Below are 6,954 nucleotides of genomic sequence, written 5' to 3' on the forward strand. Positions count from 1 at the left end.
TATTTTACTAATTATCTGTATATGCATTTCTATTTTACACAAATATTTTCCATACGAAAATGACAAAAAAGGCAAAAAAAGAATGGTGCAGTATCACACCAAGAATCAACACGAATTTTTTTAGTTTGTCGTTAAGTATATAGTTATTGAAATATATACTAATGGATTATTTATTGGTTATTATTTATTGATGATTACTAGTTATTTATAAGTAAATATAAAAATATGATATTTAATTATTAGTTTTTTTTCTAACGGATAATCTCAAAGAAGGTCAAAAGATAAGTGTGAATGAAAATGTCTAAATAGTGCAATTAAAGAAAGGGAGAAAGTATTTAACAAATTATATAAAATTATTTACGAATTAACAAATTACATAAACATTTAACAATTATAAAAATAAATGATTTTTTTAAATATCATTTTGCCTTGGGCCTCCAAAATGTCAAAAACGACTCTGGATAAAATCCAAGTTTAGTGATCTCGCTGATCTCACTATCAAGCGTAGTCTAGAAGATTTAAATCTGGTGAAAGCACTACAAATCGCAAAGTGGTATGTGTTGTGCTTTTTTAGTCTGGAAAATGACGTTGAACCAGTAAAAATCATTACAAGGGTTAACGTTGCGCTTGACGAATTCAGTGATCAAGGTTTCGCAGGAAGTTTAGCTATGCTGTGTGTTTATGCCAACTACGATTTCAGTAAGGTAAGACTTCATTTTACGCTGAAATTTCTCAAGTCACATATGATGGAATACAAGTGTGATTTCAAAGGTTTCACTTAAAAGTATAGAACACAAAGGATTGATCTGCCGGCAGCACTGTCTCATGCAATGTTGTATGTACTTTGCATTTTTAGTCTGGCAAATGAGGTAGATGCACCAGCATTAATTCTTACAACCGCTGCTATTGACGCGTGGCTATCAGGGGGTTGGGACAATGGATTGTTCAATAATTTAGCAGACTTTTTGTTGTCTCAAAACTCGACTTCACGTAGGTTGCATTCATCGTAGTTAAAGTCATGGCAAACTTATGCAAGCAGAAAAGTAATGAAGAATTGTTGTTGATCATCCATACAGCCGGAATTGTTACAGCCATGCGCGAGATGGACTTAACTTAGCTAAACTCTCTGAAGAAAACCGAAAGCGTGCAACAGTCTGTTTTGAAGCGCTTGGAGAACTTTCAGAGCCATCATAAAACAGCTGGTGGAATTTCTGAAGTGTCTGCTCTGGTATAACCTTAGACAATGCTAGTTGATAAATGTATATTATAGTATATAGTAGAATAAATCTGCATAGTATTCTTTCTGTTATTGCTGGATTTTTGATGTTCAAACACTATCTTGAATTCATGTTATAAAAATAAATTTCAGATACTAACTCAATTGAATGATAATACAACCAAATAAGCAATATTTTTTTCTATTTTTCTCACAAACCAAAAACATAAACAACAATACTTTAGTAACAACACTTGTTACATAACTCACGTGTTCAAGCCAATGGTCATGGCCACATGTTTTATATAAACAAAATCAATGGACATGCTTACAAGATAAGTTAAAGCCCAGGTGTAAGCCATTACTGTCAATCGATAATCTGTCATCACATAAATGACACTTGACACTTCCACCAAAGATAGTGATAAGTGAGCCCCAAGTTTTCTGTGATGGCCATGGCTGGTGCAGAAAGAGGGTCACTCCAATTGCAACAAAGATGGGGACTACTGAGCAGAAGACGATGAATGTGTCTACATTGGCATGGATATACTTGCTGACAAAAGACACTGTACCATGTCACTTGAACTTCAGGCACAGAAGATCCATTCAAATCTGCATTCTTATTCACTGTGCTAGATGTCAGGTTTTCAACGTCACCAGATGACAAAATATATTATTGGCTGAATAATTTGTTCTGTCTTATATTTCATCCAAGGAAGAAGACTTCCTTATATACAAAAACAATGTCGGTGTGATATCAGTTACTAGAGAAAAGCATAGCTGTCAACCTTCCTAATATATACATTAGTCCATAATTTTCGCCTAAATACATGTAGTGGTGTACTAGAATATTCTAATCCTATGTGTACTAGAATATTCTAATCGTAAAGATATGCTACATGCTTGATTATATTCTGATACTCCCCTTAAGTTGGAGCATGAAGATCTCGAATGCCCAACTTGCGAAGAAGAGAACAAAACTGGACTTTGCCTAGTGGTTTGGTGAAGATGTCTGCCAGTTGTTGTCCCGTGTGAATATAAGAAGTTCTAATGGTGCCTTTGAGAATTTCATCTCATACAAAGTGACAATCCATTTCAATATGTTTAGTCCGTTCGTGAAACACCGGATTAGCAGCTATGTGAAGAGCAGCTTGACAGTCACAGTATAGTTTGATGGGCTGAAGATGGGAAATCCCCAAGCAAGACAGCAAAGATTTTATCCATTTTATCTCACAAGTAATAGTAGCCATGGAACGGTATTCGGCTTCTGCAGAGGAGCGTGAGCAGTCGGTTGTTTCTTGGTTTTCCAGGATATGGGAGAAGAACCAAGAAGGACGAAGTAACCAGTTAGAGAACGACGAGTTGATGGGCAACCTGCCCAGTCACTGTCACAGAAACCATAAAGCTGAAGAGAACAATGGCGCTGTAGAAGAAGGCCTTGGCCAGGACAACCTTTAAGATATCGAACAACTCTTAATACAGCATCCCAATGATCAGTACGTGGGGCACCCATGAATTGGGCCAAAACATGGACCGAATAGCACAAGTCTGGGCGTGTTATTGTGAGATAAATCAAACGCCCAATGAGTCTCCGGTATTTCTCTGGTTCGGAAAACAACTCCCCCTTACTACGAGCAAGTGTCTGGTTCTTCTCTATTGGTGTACCTGCTAGTCTGACTCCTAAAAGACCTGATTCGCTGATAATATCAAGAGCATACTTCCTTTGAGAAACGAACAAACCGGTCGGACCATGAGCGACCTCGAGACCAAGAAAATACTTCAGATAGCCAAGGTCTTTCATAAAGAAACAGTTACTGAGATATTTCTTGAATTTTATTATGGCTTCATGATCAGAACCGGTTATAACAAGGTCATCAACATAAACTAAAACATGAAGAGAGATATGACCTTTAATATAAGAAAATAATGAATAGTCTGCAGCAGATTGTTTAAAACCAAACCTTTTGAGAGCCGTGGAGAGTTTTGAAAACCATTGACGAGGTGCTTTTCGAAGACCATAGAGAGATTTCCGAAGACGACACACTTGATTCGGGGGGACAGATAATCCTGGTGGGGGTTTCATATAAACCTCCTCTTCAAGATCACCATGAAGGAAAGCGTTGTGAACGTCCATCTGATGAAGTTCCCAATTTTGTGCTGCGGCAACAGCTAATAAGAGACGGACTATAACCATTTTAGCAACAGGAGCAAATGTTTCATTAAAATCAACCCCGACAACTTGTCTGTTCCCAAAGACTACCAATCTTGCTTTATACCGTTCAATAGAACCATCATCCTTGTATTTGATTTTGTAGACCCACTTACACCCCAAAGCTGTCTTACCCAATGGTAGCGGTTCTAGTGTCCATGTCTTGTTACGTTCTAGAGCATCAAGTTTTAATTTCATGGCTTGGCGCCATTAAGAGTGTTGATTTGCTTCAGAAAAGGATGAAGGTTCACTTCCTGATGTGATAGCTGCCAAAAATTGTTTATGATGGACAGAAAATTTGTTACAATTCACATAATAAGCTATAGGAAAAGGAGTACCTGAGGACTGTGTGATTGAAGGGAGTGAAGCAGTATATGCGATGGAAGTAGGGTGCGCTTGGACCGTGTTGGTTATGTACCCTTTGAGTCGGCTGGATGGTTGTTTAATTCGCTTTCCTTTTCCCAAGGGTGGAGAGATGATAGTATCAGGATGTGTTTCGGTTGTGGTATGTTGTGTCTCGATTTGTGGTGTTTCTGATATCGATTCATTGGAGAGGGTGGGATCAGAACTTTGTGGTATGTTAGCTCGAATGGTATTTTGGGGAGTAGGATGGTCTTCAAAAAATGTAGGAGGGATGGAGGTAAGGGTAGGAGAGATAGGTTGAGGGGAATTTTGACAGAAGGGGAAAATATGTTCAAAGAAAATAACATCCCTAGAAACAAAATAGGTCTTCGTTTCCAAGGCGTACAAACGCCACCCCTTTTTTCCAAAAGGATAACCTACAAATAGACACTTACGAGAGCGAGGACCAAATTTGTCTTTAACACGAGGTCTGTAATTAGCATAACAAAGACAACCAAAGGTACGAAGAATGGAAAAATTTGGAGATTTTTTAAACAAAATTTCATAAGGAGATTTATTTTGAAGGATTTTTGTTGGGGTACGATTTATTAAGTAGGCTGCAGTAGTAACACATTCACCCCAAAACTCAAGTGGTAAGTTAGCTTGGAACCGTAAGGCCCTCGCTACATTAAGAATGTGTTGATGTTTACGCTCTACTCGACCATTTTGTTGTGGAGTATCAACACATGATGTTTCATGAAGAATGCCGTTAGAAGTATAAAAATGATGTAAAGAGGTAAATTCAAGACCATTGTCAGAAAATAAGGTTTTTATGGTTTTATTAAATTGAGTTTGAACCATAGTAAAAAATTGTGGAAGGATGTGTTTGACTTCACTTTTAGCCGTCATTAGATATACCCAAACAACACGAGAATAATCATCAACAATAGTAAGAAAATAATATGCACCACAACTAGAAGGAGTAGAATAAGCACCCCAAATATCACAATGGATTAAATCAAACAAATCTTTGGCTCTATTATCACTTATTGAAAAGGTACTAAGAGTCTGATGAGCGCGCAAACAAACATCGCACGGGCAAGAAAGTTTATTTAAACTAGAGAAATTTGAGTTATTAGAAAAAACAGGAAGGAAAGAGAGAACTTTGTAAGAAGGATGTCCAAGTCGTCGGTGCCAAAGCTGCGGAGTACTCGAAATATCCGTCCGGTAAGCTCGAATATTCCGAGCAGTCCTGAACCAATACACTCCATCGCATTGTTCACCCACTCCAATCAGGGTCCTCGAATTGCGGTCCTGTATAAGACATAGCTTATCAGTGAATGTAATATTGTAAAATGAAGTATGAAGCAATTGTGATACGGAAATTAGATTACAAGTCAACTCTGGAACATATAACACATTATGTAATTGCAAAATATCAGACAAGACAACCGTCCCCGCTTGAGTGGCCGTAGCATGTGCCCCATTGGGTAAGCCAACAGAAGAAGGTGAAATGGGAGTAAGAGTAGTAAACAGTCGGTTGTTCCCAGTCATATGGTGCGAACAACCTGAATCAATTATCCAGCAAGAGGAATTATGCATACCTTCTGTTTTGGCTACGGAGGAGCTATTAGCCATGTCTGTGAATATTTTCAAGAGCTGCTGCCATTGTTCAGTAGAAAGATTAGTCCCGGCCCAATCACCATTATTAAGAGTGGAGGAAGACGTACCCGGAACTGAGCCACCTACTGCATTTGCAACTGTCGTGTTGCGATTACCTCGGCTGCCAGCAGGCTTTCCACCACGACCACGACCTCGTGTAGCTGCTCTATTTTCAGCAAACCACCAATCTGGATATCCAATGAGTTCAAAGCAATGCCCTTTATCATGACCTTTTTTATGACAATGGGTACAAGTGAGAGAATTGTTTGAAGGAGTTGAGCCACGACCCTTAGACGGAGGACGTGAAGGACCCTGAGCAGCAAACCCAATGGCTTCAGGTTTGCGATCATTTGAGTGAACAATGGCAAGATTTCTCTCCTCAGTGATGGCTTTAGAAAACACCGTGTTTAACGAGGGAAGAGGGTCCTGCATTAGCATGTTTGATTGAACATGAAAGTATTGTGTAGAAATTGATGAGTTCGTTCATCTTCACGCTCCTTGGCCAATAATGCCTTCGAACCACAATTGCAAGGACAAGGACAAGAACAAGGAGGTGCCAAGTAACCTTGAAGTTCCTCCCATAATTTGCGTAGGCGACCGTAGTAGGTGACCACCGAGTCGCCATTCTGTGAACATGTGTAAATGAGACGACGAAGTTCGTTAATACGGGGTCCGTTTCCATCGAGAAACGTTGATGAAGATCATCCCACATATCCTTAACATTATCAGTTAAGGGAACAGTGGAACGAATAGAAGCGTCAAGTGTATTTTGCAACCAAGCTGTGAGCATGGAGTTAACTGTGACCCATAAAGAAAAATCAGGAGAGTCTTCGGACGGACGTAATATAGTTCCGTCAATAAAACCGAGTTTGTTGTTAGCCTTGAAAGCGTTACGGATTGAACGAGCCCATTCTCCATAATTGTCACCACGAAGGACGATAGGAGAAAGGACCAAGTTCGTATTGCAGGCCGGATGAAGATAATATGGAGATGTGTGATCAATGGTTGTGGATTGTGAAGAATTGCTGGAGGAGACAGACATAGTAAAAAAATTTCAAGAAATGTGAACAGAAGAAGATTACCGTGAGAAGAGAGAAGAGAAGACTTCAAGCTGCTCGGATACCATGTTATTGGCTGAATAATTTGTCTGTCTTATATTTCATCCAAGGAAGAAGACTTCCTTATATACAAAAACAATGTCGGTGTGATATCAGTTACTAGAGAAAAGCATAGCTGTCAACCTTCCTAATATATACATTAGTCCATAATTTTCGCCTAAATACATGTAGTGGTGTACTAGAATATTCTAATCCTATGTGTACTAGAATATTCTAATCGTAAAGATATGCTATATGCTTGATTATATTCTGATACCAGACACCTGAAAAGAAAATTCAAACAAGCTCCCTTTCAGAAGCATTCAACATGACATCGTTGAAACTCATTCCATGTTCAGGATATGACAGCAAACAATTCACCTTAAAGAGATTGGGAGAAGGCTCATAAAGTCACAAGCCATTTTAAT

The 6,954-nt window shown here is 38.7% G+C and overlaps 1 pseudogene; it reads right to left on the bottom strand.

Moving 5' to 3' along the window:
• Positions 1–2,142: 2,142 nt before the first annotated feature.
• Positions 2,143–6,471, bottom strand: LOC110737186 (annotated as a pseudogene).
• Between the last annotated feature and the right edge of the window lie 483 nt (positions 6,472–6,954).

The sequence above is a fragment of the Chenopodium quinoa genome, unplaced genomic scaffold (assembly GCF_001683475.1).
Source record: "Chenopodium quinoa cultivar QQ74 unplaced genomic scaffold, ASM168347v1, whole genome shotgun sequence".
NCBI lineage: Eukaryota > Viridiplantae > Streptophyta > Magnoliopsida > Caryophyllales > Amaranthaceae > Chenopodium > Chenopodium quinoa.